Raw genomic sequence first — 17,224 nt, forward strand, 5'->3', positions numbered from 1 at the left:
GCTTGGTGAGGACTGGGGGCAGCTTGGTGAGGACTGGGGGCAGCTTGCTTGGGAACGATACTCCATGCAAGTCCTCAAGCAGAATCCTCTCCCACCCACCTCTAAAACCTGGGTCTTGGCAAGTGACGGTGAGTGTTTCTTCATCATCTACTATTCTGAGATATATGTATGACAGCTTCATCAATACAGATCTCTGCAACCATTACTTGGTACCAGGCACGGTCCAGACACTGTAAAGGAAGAAAAGACAGAAAAACAAAACCAGACTATGACCAGGCCCTCCACGAGAGTCGCTTCTAAGGGGTGCTCACACGCATTTTACTAATCAGGCGTCCAGTGGAGGATAAGTAGAAGGGAATAAGGCTTGGAATTGCCATGGAACCCCTGTCTCACAGAGCCTCCCCTGCCCCATCCCCGGGGATCAGCCTGTGTCCTGGAGTCACCAGATATGAGGCTGGGCTTGCCCTCTGCACCAGACTCTTCCCTAATCACCACATCCAAAGGAGAGAACCAAGTTGGAGTAAGCAGAGAAACAAAGGTTAAAGAGGGTTGTAAAGAGATTTGATTCCATTCTCCCAAACTCAGTTAATATAACTGCAGGTGAGGGTGGGCAACCAAATGCTTCCCTCCCCCTCACAAGAAAATCTTCAATTTAATGTGGGAAGGAGCCTCAGAGATAATCTTGCCCTACCTCCTCAATTTATAAATGAGGAAATGGAATCCAGAGAAGATTAGCTTATCACTCAAAAAGCATGTATTGCTCACTAACTATATATCAGTCACTATGATAATTGCTGGAGATGCAGAGAAAGGAAAACATATGGTCCCCACTATGAAGGAGATCACACTTTAATGGGAGAGACATTGAGCAAATAGCTAGGAACACATACAATAGAGGGAGTAGAGAAAAGGTCATTTTGGGGGAAGGGGCCAGTTAGGATATGTCAGCTGTCTGCCACAGGTGGCATTTGAGCTGAATCTTGAAGGAAATGAGGGAGTTAATATTAAGAAGTGAAGTGGAAGAATATTCTACCTAGGGGTCAGCCAGTACAAATTCCTGGGGTTGGGAGATGGAGAGCTATAGGTAAGAAAACAGCAAGAAAGCCACTTTCACCGGATTGGAAAGGTGCATGGAAGAGGAGAATATATGTTTGGAAAAGGCGGGAAAGCACAGGTGGTCAACATCTTTAAAGGCTTCATGGAATTTCATATTTGAACCCAGGTAATTGGGGGCCTGGAGTTTCTTGAGTAAGGGTGTGGGGGGGCAGACCTATGCTTTAGGAAAATCATGTTGGTAACAGAGTGAAGGGTGGATGGATTTGAGTGGGATGAGATTTGAGGGAGGGGGGCCAGACAACCATTTCAGTAGCCTGGGTTAAATATGGTTTAGGTAGAAATATGGTGAGTGGACTTCACAGGTGGGTCTTGGCCCTAGGTCTTCTGAGTCCAGAGTCAGTGCATTTGCCTTACATCAGAGATCCTGCTTTGTTCCCATCCCCTTCTCTCTGGTACTCTGCCTAGGAAAGTGTACGTTACACAAGTTTTAGCTTTACATTTTAATAGGTTTCCTTTTCACAGATAGAATATAGTTCCCAGACAAGGGAAAGGTTATGACCTTCGAGACAAAGGAAGTGATTGGCATTCTCGAAGTGAGGGTACAGTCTTAAAGGAATGGGGAGCAGGTATGCCTCAGAGCCAAGGGGCATGAGGACTCAGAACCAATGGGGAAGCTCCCCCATTGAAGGTTCCCTCCTAGTCACCTTAAAAGTCAAGTTCAAGGTCAAGGGGAAGCTGAACATTTCAGAAAAAGTGACAAGCCCCAAAGAAACCACAGCCCAAACCGTGACTTTGGCTGAGTTAGGAAGAAAACTTCGAGGAGTCTTTGACAGCAGGTGGTTGGAGACTTTCTGGAGCCTTGGGCCCAAACTGGTGTGGGCATCACCTGGGACATCCGCCCAGAAGCTAACCAATCAAGGTGAATAAGGATGGGTCTTACTTTAGAAATGTGTAGAGGATTTTGTGACCCTCCATGAGATACCTGGAGTCATCCCAGACTAGGATTCATCTCAGCTGGTGGAGTCAAATAGTAACAGAAACATTCTAAAGTGGAGATTATTCATCTCTGTGGGGTCCTGGACCTCTCTGGCTTCCTGGTGAAGCTTGTGGATGCCCCCTAATAATGGTTTTAAATCCTGAAAACAAAACCCATGGGATAACAAAGGTAATCAATTCTATGGGAACCCAGACACAGGTTAAGAAACCTTCTTGTGCCTATTCGGGGCACAGACCAAAGTGTCCACTTATGCTCTTAACTAGACTCCAAACTCCCTGAAATTCAGCCTTTAAAGAGACCCGTGAGGCCAGCTGGCACAACCCATCTGTACAACATTCACAAGAAGAGATGTTTTTGTTCTATCACCCCAACAAGGGCAGCAAAGACCTAAGTAGTAACTCTTTCAAACAAGGTACAATAGTGTAGACAGATCATCAGCAGTCTACTCACGGAACTCTACCAAGTAAACCAAACTAGAAGAATCTCCATCTCCCATCTCCACGCCTTGGCTCTTCCCCATACATGGCATACACTACCATGTCACCTCCTTGTCTTGTCTTTCTCGGTTTCAACATGCCAGTACGAATGAAAATGGCAAGGTCTCTTTACCTTGGACATCAGAATATTCTGTTTGAGAAAGCAGTGTGTGTATATTGAGGGGAAAGATGGCAACTGTGTTGTCTACACTTGACTATAAGTGCTACCTGCCCAGAGGGATCCACTGATGGCTGGTGAGCAGCACGTTATCTGGCTGAGGTCAGCCCTGGCCCCTTAGTCTCTGTAAATCTACATAGGACAGTTCCTTTGGATGGTGTCTTTTCACCCTCTAATATTTGACTTGCTTTTGGCTGCCAGGATTGGGTGCTAGAAGGAACCTTAGAAATCATCTGTCTCATTTTGCAGATGCCCAGTGCCCAGTGGAGGTAAGGGCCTTCTCCCAGGTCACACAGCTAGCAGTGGCCAAGCCTTTGCTGCTAGCCCAGTTCTCAGGATTCCCAACCCAGAGCCCTCTCCTCAGCTCAGGGCCTCTTCTCATGCTGGGGAATTGTCCCAGTCACTTCCCTGGCTTGTACCTAGGAATTCTATCTCTTCATATTGTGGGTTGCTACAAGACCCTTGATGGTGTTTTAATGCAGTTTGGGTTACTTTTTATATGTTTCAGGGTTTTATATCACCATTCCTACTGTACTAAAATTTACATGTCCTTTTTCTTAAATAATATCCCCATGTAAATTTTTTGTAAGCTCTAGGTTTATTTTATGACCCATAAACTTAGACAATATATTAAAATCTTGGAGGAATTTAATATCAGTAGCATATTATCTTTAAAAAAAATCACCTCGTTTCTTGGTGGTGCAGAGACACAGGCATATCAAGTGTGTTACAAGGTCTAATGGCTGTTAGTAAATTTTATAGCTGCTGTCAATAACTTCATAATATATTGGGCCAGTTAATAGGTCAACGGAACATATTTATAACTTGCTATAAACTGTTTACCCAAGAACAAACTAATTTCTAATGATAATGAAACATCAAGTCAATAAATATTAATTTTAGCATTTTCTAATTTCCAGCCCGTTTCTCACATCTGCCGTAAACGTGACGGGGAAGCCATCCATGCAGCGGACAGCCTTGGCTCCATGCACTGGGGCTGAAGGGACTCATTTGCTGGCTGTCAAAGTGACCTGCTCGGCCTGAATTACAGGAGAGGAATCTTTACAGAGTTAGGACACTGGCCAAAATATATAACAAAAGCCTTCCATTGTATCTCTCCCTTCACAAAGGCCCCTCCAAGCTAAAGATTAGTCCAGCTCAATTCAACACTCATTTAATTACCATGTTTCAAATGAATTCATTTTGTTTGAAATTGCAAAGGATCACTCTGAGTAGTTCCCCAAACCAAACAGGTGAACAGAAAACTCTTGTAAGTCTTTAATTATAATGCTAGTTATCTTCCTCTATGTAATCAATCTTTCTGAAAAGATGCTGTAATGTCAACTGTATTTTAACCAATTAAAGGGGATCTCTATTTAAGAAACAGAAGCTCAGTCAACAGCTTTCCTGCTGAGTACTCATCTCCTCTCCTTTTGAAGACCTTCAGCTATGGGGAGCTCACTACCTCTTAAAAGTATTTACTTGTCTTGCTCCCTTGACATTTCTCACTCCCCCTTTGACTGGACCCAAAGGAGTTGTCCGCTTGTGAAATGCTTCACCAAAATTGCTTGCTTGATTCCAGTCCCAGGTACACGTTGCTATGACATTCCTTTTATCTCCCAGACTAAATATATGTCAAAAATTGAAATGGCATTTTGCTTGGTATGAGTTCTTCTTCTAGGGTCCCTACTACCCATGGTGAACCATGTACCACTTTTTCATGTTAGCATCAAATCCAAAAATGTGAAGAATGTGTTAATTGTGTAATTATGCAACATTGTATACATAATGAATCCCCAAATCCTCTCCCCTTCTCCTGCTATTTTTAATTTAAAAACTAGAATTTCCTTCTCCTCCTTCCCCTTCTTCTTCTCTCCTTTCTCCTCCTTGTCCTTAATTTCCGACTGTTTTTCATTTACATTTTGTGTAAGCTATTCAAATGCATAACTTTGTAAAACAAATCATTTCATAAATGAAAAAAGAAATATATTTGACATCTCATTTTTTCATTCTCTTAAATAGGAACACAGATATAAAAAGTATCCTCAAAAACCTCATAAAAGGACAACTTAATCAGATGAGGCAGAAAACTTCAAAATAAATGCTCTAAGTCAGGGGTGGGGAACCAAAGGCCTTGAGGCCCTATAGGTCCTCAAGTGCAACTCTTTGACTGAATCCAAACTTCACAGATCAAATCCCCTTAATAAAAAATTTTATTCTGTAAAACTTGAAGTCAGTCAAAAGGCTGTACCCAAGGACCTAGAAGGCCACATGTGGCCTCAAGGCCTCAAATTCCCCACCCCTAAAAACACTTAGTGAACAGTCTAAGTTCCTGAGACTGTGCTAAGAACTTTGGAAACCTAATTATTTTCTTTAAGTTTAAAATCAAACTGGCCTCATGACCTTATGGACCTATTACACATGCACACGCACAGACACACCCACACAGGCATAGACACACACGTGCACACACAGAAACACACACATGCACACACAGACACACAGACACACGCACAGGCACACACACGCAGACACATACACACACAGACACACACATGTGCACACATACAGGCACACACAGACACACACACATACACACCTTGACAATAAGAAAGGAGCATGTACGTGATAATATCCCTCACTTTAACAGGACTTTGAGTATTACAAAAAAGCCCTATGATTGACAGCTACGGGTCTTAGAATCAGGAAGATCTGGGTTCAAGTCCTGCCAATATTTTGCCAGTCCAGATAAGTCTCCCGTAACCACCAGGTCCAGGAGACGTTAGAGGGCTAGGCATCTCAGAACAAAGAGTGGAGCGACCCCCTCATTGAGAATTCCTCACTACAATAAGATTACACATCAGTGGCCTCCCAGCCCTGCCTCTAGAAAAGCTCCCTTTGGACTTTCTCCCACTCTGTGGGGTGGGGGGTACCCATTTCTGCATCCTTAGTATACCCCTATTTTTGGGTATTGAGAAACAGAGACCTAAGAGGTAAAGAGACCTCTTTGTGCACAGTCAGTCACAGCGAGCACTATAGTGGTGGTTGGGGACAGTCACCAATCTGTGGCCTAACCTGGAATTGAAGCCTTGTGATATTCTAACTCTGAGCCCCCTAGCCCAGGACTTTCTCCTTGACCTCCACCCTGAAGTCTACCCGCTGTGGAGACACTCTGTCCGAACTCATGCAGCCTTCCCTGTGGGCAGCCCCCACCTACAGAGGAGGACAGCATGAGGCTGGCTAACGGTGGCCCTGAAGAAGAAAGCAGACGAGTGAAGTCTGTGGTGGGAGTGAGGTGAGGCCCCAGAAACCTGGCATCTCGTCTTTGCCCTGTGTCAGCTGCAGCAGCTGGTTTCTGTCCCATGCCAGTGGGGCATCGATGGGTTTGTGCCCAAGGAGGGAAAAAGGCCAGTCTGGAGGGAGCCTGGGAAGTGGGAAGAGCATAGGCTCACAGATCAAAGGACCTGAATTCAAATCCTGCTTCTGGCCCTTCTTCCCTGTGTCAGTTAAAGCCTATCATTTTGCTTACTTGTGATTCCTCATATGTAAATTGAAATCACTGAACTTGAGATTCTCTGAGGCCCCTTCAATCTCTGGATCAAGGAGCCTGTGGTAGAAGGAAGGCCCTTTCTGCCAAAGACACTTAGCTGTGATTTTCAGTGGGGCTGAGCCTCTCTCTAGTCAATGACCAGAGCTCTGGACCGCCTTGTAAAGGGCACTAACTTCCTATATTTTTTTTCTTTTGTAAAGGCTTGAACTGATGTATTGTACCCAATTAATTTTTTATATTTAATATTAGACTTTATTAATCTAGTATCTTATTAATTGCATTTTTAATATTTAATGCTAAATTTTTATACGGAATACTAAGTCTTATTAATCTAGTAAATTTTGCTAATAAAATTAGGATTTTTTTCTTATTTTTACTTTTAGATTAATTTTGTGTTTTAAATAAAAGATTATGTCACACTAAACTTGAGAGTTTTCCTTCCTTCCTTCCTTCCTTCCTTCCTTCCTTCCTTCCTTCCTTCCTTCCTTCCTTCCTTCCTTCCTTCCTTCCTTCCTTCTTTCTTTCCTTCCCTCCCTCCCTCCTTCATTCCTATCTTTTTGCTTTCCATAATTTCTCATAATTTGTGAAGGTAATTGTGTTTATCCCCAAATTCTATATTATTCTTCATTCTCTACTTGTTTTCCTCTCCATTTGGTATCCAAATTGGTCCTGAAGTCACAGGAGCACCTTCCCAATTGATCACTGTAGTACTCTTGAACCATCAGAGTGGGCCATCATCTTCAGAATCATGAAGCCCAATCACTTTATTTTTACTGATGAGAAAGCTTCAAGATATGGGTGGAGTGACAAGGGGCACAGTTATGGGGCTCCAGGATCTTGCCTTCTGGACTCAAGACAAAGATGTTGTGACCTAATGGAAATAGTGCCAGCTTCAGAGGCAGGCTCCAAATCCTTTTGCCATACCCGGGTATATCATCCAGTCTAAGACCCCCAAGTCTCTCAATTTCCCAGGCAAGTCTCTAAGATGAGAGATTTCAGGACAAAAGCTGATTGGTGTTGGCAGAGGGTTTGGCTCATTCAGTGTTCCTTATTCCAATGAAACCACAAGAGGGCAACACTCTCCCCCTCCCCCCAAAAAATGGTGAGGTGCAGAAAGGTTAATTTTCCTAGAGACTCAGAGACGAGAGGTTAGAGACTTAGCAAAGTCCCGGGGTATGAACCAGGGAGCTTCCTCCTCACTGTCATTCAGGTCTATAACTTTGTATACATCTTGATCAGAGAAGCTATCTAGTGATGCAAAGGTCTTCCTGGGCTTCTTCGAATATCCCTCTGGTACCATGAACATCATCGGCAAAGAGAAAGGCTTCACACATGCTCACTGATTAAGAAGCAGATGTTTAAAGATAGCAAAGAATGAATTGGAGAAAAAGGATACTCACCAATCAGGGCAACTCAACAGACTACAGGCCATGGACATCATGGGTTTTAGTGCTCTGGCAGAAATGGTGAAGATGACAAAGCCTTATGTGAACTGATGCAGAATGTAGGCAAAATGAGCCAGGAAAACCGGGTACCCAACGACATCAAACACATACATGGAAAAAAGCTGAAAAATTATGATAATCAAGCTAGGCCCCAAGAAGAAAAATGAGAAGGCGCCTTCTCCTATCTATGCAGAGTTGGGAGGCTTTAACTGAAGAACACAGCATCCCCCAAGTCCAACTTGTTTGATACATTGGTTAGTGTGAAAGAGATTTATTTGTTATTTGTTATTTTTACATTGGCCAGTTGAAAAGTTTGGGTGTGCAGAATGAGTCAAGAGGATGCTTCATAAGGCAATATTTCATCATCTGAATTCTATGTTTTTCTTGAAAGGGTGAAAAAAGTAGAAAACAGTTTTTGGGGGGAGACCTTCACAGTCTTTTTTATAAGACATTGCCATGCTTTCTTTTCAAATTTCATCTATATAATATAGTGGCAGTAGCACTGTTTCTGGAATCAGGGGGCCTAGGCTCACATCTTTGTCACTTACTACCAGGGTGACTCTTGGGGCAGGTAATTTATTTTCTCTCAGTGCCTCAGTTTCCTTATGTGTAAAAATGAAGGGGTTCTAAATCAGATTGCACACCATCCTGGAGTAGGGGGAGGAGAAGGAAGGGAGAAAAATTGGAACTCCAAATCTAATGCAAATCAATGTTGAAAATTAAAACTGAATAAATTAATTTATTTTTACATGAAAGAGTTGAGGGAGATGGCCTCAGAAGCCTGTTCCCCTACTAGCTTTCTGGTCCTATGTAAACTAGTATAGTGGCAACCACACTGTCATATTCAGCATGGCTGCTAGCACAGGTTCTTAGATCTGATTTACTAGAAAAGCTAACTGTTTAAGGGGTCAACAATCTTTAAATACACACACACATATTTTACTTAGTTCAGGAGAAAAAGTCAGCATCCTAAACTTCAGAGAAAATATAAACAGAAATTACAAGCTGAAAAATACAGAGAGAAAAAAATTACACAAATAAATAGACAGGGCTTCTAGTTGTCTGATCAAAGCTATATAGTTATCAGAGAGAGAAACACCAACATCTGGGTTTTCAAAGCGGGGCTGGGGCAGGGGGTGGGTTCCTTAATGACTACCCAGAGTCTTATCTGGCCAAATCACATGAACACTCTTCCAATGAGTCCCCAAAGTAAAACCTCACCTAAGATAATATATACCCTTCTTCAGAGCCAGAGGACATCACAACACTTGTGACCTGCTGCCTAACTGCAAAGTAACAAAAGGTGTGGGCCTTCCTGAAAAACAAGCCTCCCCTAATCCAGCTTCTCCTTTTGGGCTGCAGCTGAGGCCTATCAATGGTCAAGGAAAGTCTTCAACTCCCATGAACATCACAGTAAAGTATCATAGAACTTAAGTAGTTGGAGTCTCCAAAAACAATGGAGACCAGAGGCCAAGAATTACATCCGTTCTGTGAGTTCGTTAGATGAGGTTTTGGTTTTGGATATGCAGTGGTCAAGGCCAGGAAAGTGATGCCTTTGACTTTCTGCTGGTTAGAAATTTCTCAACATGGGCGGCAAAGCCAAGATGGTGGCATAGAAGCAGGAAAACTCCCTCTGCTCCCCCCATAACCACCTCCAATACCTACAAAATATGACTCTAAGCAAATTGTAGAGCTGCTGAACCCACAAAGTCACAGAGACAAACAAGTGTCCCACTGAAAACATTCTGGCAGGCAGACAGGAAGGGGCCATCACAGCACATGAGGAGAAGAGCCCAGCCACACCTGAACCCACGGTTTTAGCCCCAGGGTGGCCTGACCAGCAGTGGCTGGAATGGACTTCAGGAAAGTGGATCACCAGCAGCTGTGGCAGTTTCCAGAATTATCAACCTATAAATGCAAAAGACAAAGTGAGAGGTAAGTGTGGAACTTTGTTGGAATTGGAGGGGATGAAGTGCAGTCTGGCCGCTGTACCCAGAGCAAGAAGAAACAGGAGATGCCATGGCTGTGCAGCCACCTCCACCTGGCTTCTTCAGCATTCCTGGCCAACAGATTGGGGGGGGGGGAGTGATCATTCAGATGGTAATCACTCTTGCTTTAACCTTCATAGATCTGGATTGATGTCTTGGGTTGAGGTCCCAGGGTATGTGACCAGTGAGCCAGAGCTTGTGGTGTCTGCAGAGAGGGCGCTAAACTAATAGCTCAAACAGCTGCAAAAACCCCAGCAACTTGGGACAAAGCTCTCCTCTCTGGAAGCAGATTTCTACTATGGCAAAGAATTCTAAAGTCAAGGAATTGAGTGGCAACATGAGCAAGCAAAGGAAGCAAAGCAAGCACAGCGATCAAACCTTAGATTCCTTTTTGGGGGACAAAAGGGATCAAAGCATGGAATGGGAGCAAGACAATGAAGTCAGAACTCCTGCACCAAAAGCTTCCAAGAAAAATATGAATTGATTACAGGCCATGGAGGAGCTCAAGAAGAATTTTGAAAATCAGGTAAGAAAAGGGGATGAAAAATTGGGAAGAGAAATGATAAGGATGCAAGAAAATCATGAAGAGAGAGTCAACAACATGATTGAAGAAAATAACACCTTAAAAATGGATTAACTCATAGGGGTGACTAGGTGGCACAGTGAATAGAGCACCAGCCCTAGAGTCAGGAGGACCTGAGTTCAAATCTGCCATTAGACACTTAACACTTTACCAACCGTGTAACCTTTGGCAAGTAACTTAGCCCTAATTGCCCTCCAAAAAAAAGTAAAAAAAAATTACACTAAATCAAATGGCAAAAGAGGCCCAAAAAGCCAATGAGGAGAATTCCTTAAAAAGCTGAATTTGCCAGATGGAAAAAAGAATTTCAAAAGCTCACTGAAGAGAATCATTCCTTCAGAATTAGATTGGAGCAAATGGAAGCTGATGACTTTATGGGAAACTAAGATACAATTAAACAGATCCAAACAAATGAAAGAATAGAAGGCAATGTGAAGTATCTCATTGGAAAAACCACTGACCTGGAACATAGATCCAGCAGAGAGAATTTAAAAACTATTGGACTACCTAAAAGCCATGACAAAAAAAGAGCTTAAAAGTCATCCTTCAAAAAATTCTCAAGGAAATTTGCTCTGATATTTTAGAATCAGAGGGCAAAATAGAAATTGAAAGAATTCTCCAATCACCTCTTGAAAAAGATCCCAAAGAGAAAACTCCTAGCAACATTATAGCCAGGTTCCAGAGTTCTCATATCAAGGAGAAAATATTACAACCAGCCAAGAAGAAACAATTTGAATATTGTGGAAAAACAATCAGGATAACTCAGGATCTGGCAGCTTCTACCCTTAGGGATTGAAAGGCTTGGAATATGATATTCCAGAGGTCAAAGGAGCTGGGATTAAAACCAGGAATCCCCTACCCAGCAAAACTCAGTATAATGTTTCAGGGGAAAATATGGTCATTCAATCAAATAGAGGACTTTCAAGCATTCTTTATGAAAACAGCACAGTTGAATAAAAAATTTGACATTCAAGTACAAGAAGCAAGAGAAGCATGAGAAGGTAAAAATGGAAAAAAAAATCATAAGGAACTTATCAAAGTTGAATGATTTACCTTCCTTCATGGAAAAATGATAATTGTAACTTATGAAACTTTTCTCAATTTCAGGATAGTTGAAAGAAATATACATATATATATACATACATACATACACATATATGTCTATGTAGGAGGGTATATGTACATATGAATACACATTTGAGTGTGTGAATATATGTGTACAGGTATACATAGATAGAGGGCACAGGATCAATTAAATAGGAATGGAAGACATTTTAAAAATAAAATTAAGAGGAGAGAGAAGCATATAATTAGAGGAGATAGGGAGAGGCAGAATAGGGTAAATTATCTCATATAAAAGAGGCAAGGGAAAAACCGTTACAATGGAGAGAAGAATTGGAAGGCAAAAGGGAGTGGGTCAACCTTACTCTCATTGAATTTGGCTTAAGGAGGGAATAATATACACACTCAATTGTGTATCTTACTCTACAGGAAAGTAGGGGGGAAGGGGACAAGAGGGTGGATGATAGAAGTGGGGGGCAGATTGTGGGAGAGGGTAGTTAGAAGCACACACTTTTGAAAAGGGACAGGGTTAAAGTAGAAAATAGAACAAGTGATGGGCAAGATAGGATAGAGGGAAATATATTCAGTCTTTCACAGTATATCCACCATGGAAATGTTTTCCATAACTACACATGTACAACCTTGAATTGCTTATCTTCCCACTAAGGGTGTGTGACAAGGGAAGAAAGGAAAGAATTTGGAATTCAAAGCTTTAGAATCAAATATTTTTAAAAAATCATATATATATATATATATATTTATATATTTGTATGTGTGTGTGTGTGTGTGTGTGTGTATTTACATGCATCTAGGAAATGAGATATACAGGCACAGGGGTATGGAGATACATCTTGCCCTACCAGAAAGTTGGAGGGGGTATAGGGGAGGATATATTAGAGAGGTGATTGAGGGAGGGGGTATTCAGCGAGATCGCTATTTTGGGGTGCTGGGTAGGGGAAAGACAGGGAGAAAATTTTTAACTGAAAATCTTGTGGAAATTAATGTTGTAAACTAAAAATAAACATAAAATTAAAAAAAAAGAAATTTCTCAACAGAACTAGCATTGGTGATTATTTCATGTAGGGCTAAAATAGCTGAGTGGACAGTCACATGGAGTCCAGACATCAAACATGGGTCAACAGCAGCACAAGGGATCCGTCTGTGGATGTAATTGCATTGGGAATGAATATGCTTTCAACCTTAAAAAGACTGTGTGGTAGGAAGAGCTAGAGAAAATGGCTGTTATAATGATAGGACCAAGAGGTGGTAGTCCCAGGCTGAATAGTTCGAGGTTATGATACAAGATGGACCACAATGGAAGCCTACAGTAAGTAACACATGCATTTGTGGAAAGAGGCCTGACCATTTCCAGATCACTTGTGTCACTCTGGGAATGTTGGCATCCTAGGAAAAGATCTTGTCACTCCATTTGAATTACTTTAAAAGACAAAAGAGGACTTTTGTATTGACACTCTTGGGTTCATTATATACTACAAGCCCTCCATACCCATGGTAGGTAGATGGGCTTCATGAATTTAGATGGCCAAAATAATTCCTTCCTTCAGCACACAGTCTCTTGGTTGGGCACCGACCAGGACAGCATAGGTGTCTACCCAGTTAGCTGATTGGTTCTCAGATGAAAGACACACAAGCTGAGACTGGTCCTGAATCCAAAACCTTTCTAGATTTCTTTGCTGGTTGACTTTGATCTGGCCTTCTTGATCAATTCCTTTGTCTTTCACTGGAAAGCACTACAGCATTTTGGAGCTGGGACCTATGTTCAAATGCTGCCAGCATCTCTTACTATCTCTGAGAGCATGGGCAAGGAATTCCATCCTTGGAACCTCGGTTTCTTCATTTGTAAAATGAGGGAATTGAATTCAATGACATTTAAGGTCCCCATCTATTCTAGACCCACAATCTTATGATCTTGGAGTTCTAAATTCTGTTCAAGTCTTGTTATGCGAAACAGCTAAAGACATAAATACCTTCTCTTTTATTTTTCTATTTCTTCTCCATCTTCATTTAAAGTTTCTAGAGAGAACCCTTGTATTTCACGAGCCCACTTCCTTGCCACAAACCTGTCTCTACTGTTGACCAAATGTGTTTCCTCCAAAGTCACCAGTTATATCTTAGGCACCAAATCCAATGACATTTTCTCAATCCTCAGTATCTTCTTTGCAGTATTTGTCTTCGGTTATGATTTCTTCCTCTGACTATGTTCCTCTCTTCTTTCTCTTGTTCCTACTTTCTCTTAATTAGGACATCTTCCTCCTGTCTTCTAAATTCCTGTGTGGATGTCCCTGGGGAAACTTACCATCAATAAATTTAGCAATGAGCATTTAATAAAAATTGTGTGCCAGGTGCTCTGTTAAGTAGGGAGGTGCAAAGACAAAATTTGAACAGTCTTTGCCCTAAGAAAGCTTATATTTTCTTGGGGGAGACAATTTTGAATATCTAAGTATGAAAAGAATAAGTCTAAACTTAATCCAAGGGACTCCTTTCCTCTCTTACTCTAGAATCTTTGTTGTGGAGAGTCAGAATGGTGCTATAGAAGACAGCTAGACATTGAGTCAGGAGACCTGGATTCAAGATCAGCCTCTGAGACTGTGTGCGCGACTCCAAGTCAGGCATTCTTAACAATGACTGATATTCATATAGAAGTTTAAAATCATTCCATTTACTTTACAAACATTAGTTTACTTGACCCCCCCCCACACAAGCTGAGAGTTATCCTCACTTTACAAAAAAGTCAAGTGGTCAATGTGTTTTTCCCTATCCAGAACATCTCCTCTCTTTGTGCCTTTGTATAGCTCATTCTTTGTGCTTAGAATGCCTTCACTCCTCGTGTTGACCTCTTGGAACCCCTTAAGTAATTTAAGGATCAGCTCAATTGTTATTTCCTGCATGAAATCGAAACTGATCTTCTCAGAACCAGAGTCAGCCCAAAAATTACTGTGCTTTCGCTGTGTAAATATCTTGTATGTATTTGCTTTGCTAGGATTTATTTTTTTTCCTAATTGGATACAAGCTCCTAGAAAGCAGGTCCAATAACATTTGGGTCTATATCTCTAGTGGCTAGAACAGAATAGGTGTCTAATAGATGTTATCTAAATGATTGAATAAATGAAGGGATGGATGGATGGATGGATGGATGGATGGATGGATGGATGGATGGATGGATGGATTGAAGAAGGAAGTGAATTCTTATTTGAGTGGATGGCCTCTAAGATACCTTCTAATTCAGAAAATCATTCAGTAATTCTGCAATATATCTTGTTCACTGACAGAGATAGCCACAAAATCATGAGAACCACAGCTGCAAGGGGGCCAGCACACTCAACTTCATTTGAAACTTAGCCAACAGTTGTCATGGCAACCAATTGGCTTGAAGTAGGCAGATGAATCCACTGTGAGATCATCACGGGAGACTTTGGCTCTGGAGTACTGTGCTGGAACACCTCAGCAGTGGTCTACATTTCTCTCTCCAGGGGTTTTCCCTACAAATGCTTCTTTCCTGAGTCAAATCTACCCAAGAAAGAGAAGTAACAGAATCTCAGGCTTAGGAGAGACCTCAGAATTCTCTTCTCTAATCAAGCCTTCACCTGGACAGCATCCCCAGAGAACTGTCATGGCACCCATGCTTGAGAGCCTCCAAGGAAAGGGAACGTGCCATTTCTTGAGGCCACTCATGCCACTTTGGGATAACACCAATTTCAGGAATTGAGGGGTATCTGACATGCCACAGTCCCAGTTTATGTCATTAAACAAGATGTTCTACTCCTGCCACCTTTATTGTGTGAGACTATGTCTTTGAATTACAGAATCAAGCAACTATTGTAATGCTCCTAAGGTTTAGCAAGTACCGATTGTGTACTCGGCACAGTGCTTCATCAATCAATCAGCACCAGGTGTGGTCTAGTCCTCCGTCTGTGTTAAGCACTTATTAAGTTCCTACTATGTGTCTGGAAGTGCGATAAACACTAGGGATGAAAGAAAGTGTAAAACAATGGACTGGGAATCAAGAGGACCAGAGTTCAAATCCTGCCTCAGACAAGCCCTCAACGTTGTGGCCCCTGGGCAACTCAACCTGTGTGTCACTTTCTTCATCTGTAAAATGGTCATAATAGCAGCACCTACTTCCCAGGGTGGTCGTGAGGATCAAATGAGGTAAACCTGAAAGGTAAACCTAAACATTCTGACTGTTATTACCAACCATCAGGGATGTCCAAATGGACACACATTTTATACAGTCCAACTGAGGTGTAGGGAAGTTCAGGGCTTGCCAAGTTGACCCAGGTACTGAGTGTCAGAGTCAGGATACAAACCCAGGTTCTATACTCTCTCCTCTAAAATTGCTTCCCACAGTACAAAACAAGAAAGGAATGACATTTTAATGGAGAAGTGCAAGTTGTCTGGTTGTTTTTGTATGCTAGAGTCCTGAACTTGGATTCAGTGAGGTCTGGGATCAGATCCTATCCTGGAGGCTCTCTATGTACCATTAACTTTGGGGAGACTCAGTTTCCTCCTCTTTCAAATGGGCATTAGCCTTTCCTCTATTATCCACCGTCTAGGGTTGTTATGAAACTTTGGAGAGAAAATGGAGATAACGTTTATTTAAAATTTTGATGGGCTTTCTATGCATCTGCCAGATGCTATTGTGACTGGTTGGAGGTGCAGGCCCTGTCCCCAGGAGTCAAGCTTTGTCCTGCACTGAACAGCATGCCTGGGACATAGTAGGCACTATATACATGTGTGCTGTCCTGACTCTGTGCCTTATTGTGCCCCTGCAGTTGTGCCCTGGGAGAGAGCCACCCCTACTCTGTTCCCATTACATGTTCTTTGAAGTCCAGTGATCAGTCTTTTGGACTTTAGAAACTTCTAAATAATCTAACACTTCCCTTTTCCAGTTGTAGCCATTTCCATTCTGTACTTTCAAAAGTATAATTTAGATACCTTTTAAGTGAGATAAAAAACCTGCTAAAATCTATACACCTGCCCTAGGACTCCACTGAATCTCTTGGAACCAGCTGTGGAAATGTTTGGGCAAGACGGGATGCACAGGATGTGCCCAGTGAGGACAACAGGCTTCTCTCTCATCAGCAGGTGGTAACTCCTTTTATGGGCATCAATCTTGGAGAAATCCCATAGCTCTTATTCTGGGGCTGGATCGGTTCTTACACTTGGGTGTGAAATAGCAATATGGAAACTACCTACTCGTTGATGTCATGAGGCAAGTTTTCTGGTCCATATGGATTGAACAGTATGGGGGGCATTGGGAGGTTAAGGGGTGGCCCCACAATTGTGACCAAGAAAGATCTCTAGGAAGATCTCCAGAAGAATTCAGATCTCTAAGACTCCAATTCACTACTGGCATCTCTTGGCCATGATCAGGGCTGATCACTTTCCAAGGTGTCATCATTCAGAGACACAGGCAGCAGGGTCAATAAAGCACTGGACTTAAAGCCTTGAGTTGAAACCCTACTTGTAACATTTAGGAACTGTGTGAACCCAGGCAAGTCACTTAACCCATGCCTACCTCAGATTCCTCAGTGGAAAATGCACCTACCTCCTAGCAATGGTGTCAGGATAAAATGAGATATTTGTGTAGACCTTTAAAGTGTTAGCTATAATTGTATTGGAGTCATCTGGTCATGGCAGCAGGTAGAACTCTGGGCCTGCAGTCAGGTAGAGCTGAGTGCAAATCTGGCCTCAGACACTTGCTAAATGTTTGACCCTGGGCAAGTCATCTCACCCCTGTTTTCTTCAGTTCCCCAAGTGCAAAATGAGAACAATATTAGGATCTGCCTCTCAGGATTGTTGTGAGGATTAGATGAGATGATATTTGTAAAAGCTCTAGCACATCTGGCCCATAGTAGGTGCTTAATAAAT

At 42.2% G+C, this 17,224-nt stretch overlaps 1 long non-coding RNA gene and 1 pseudogene across 1 annotated transcript in view; one reads left to right on the forward strand and one right to left on the reverse strand.

Annotated features, from left to right (window-relative positions):
- LOC138172123 (uncharacterized) overlaps positions 1–17,224 on the forward strand; it is a 1,064,577-nt gene that overhangs the window by 76,726 nt on the left and 970,627 nt on the right. The window lies entirely within an intron of this gene.
- Positions 1–17,224, reverse strand: part of LOC138172006 (G-protein coupled receptor 26-like) — a 52,167-nt pseudogene that overhangs the window by 141 nt on the left and 34,802 nt on the right.

This window comes from Petaurus breviceps, unplaced genomic scaffold (assembly GCF_028583685.1).
Source record: "Petaurus breviceps papuanus isolate PSGF00001 unplaced genomic scaffold, PetGlider_PUasm1.0 490, whole genome shotgun sequence".
In the NCBI taxonomy this organism is placed as follows: domain Eukaryota; kingdom Metazoa; phylum Chordata; class Mammalia; order Diprotodontia; family Petauridae; genus Petaurus; species Petaurus breviceps.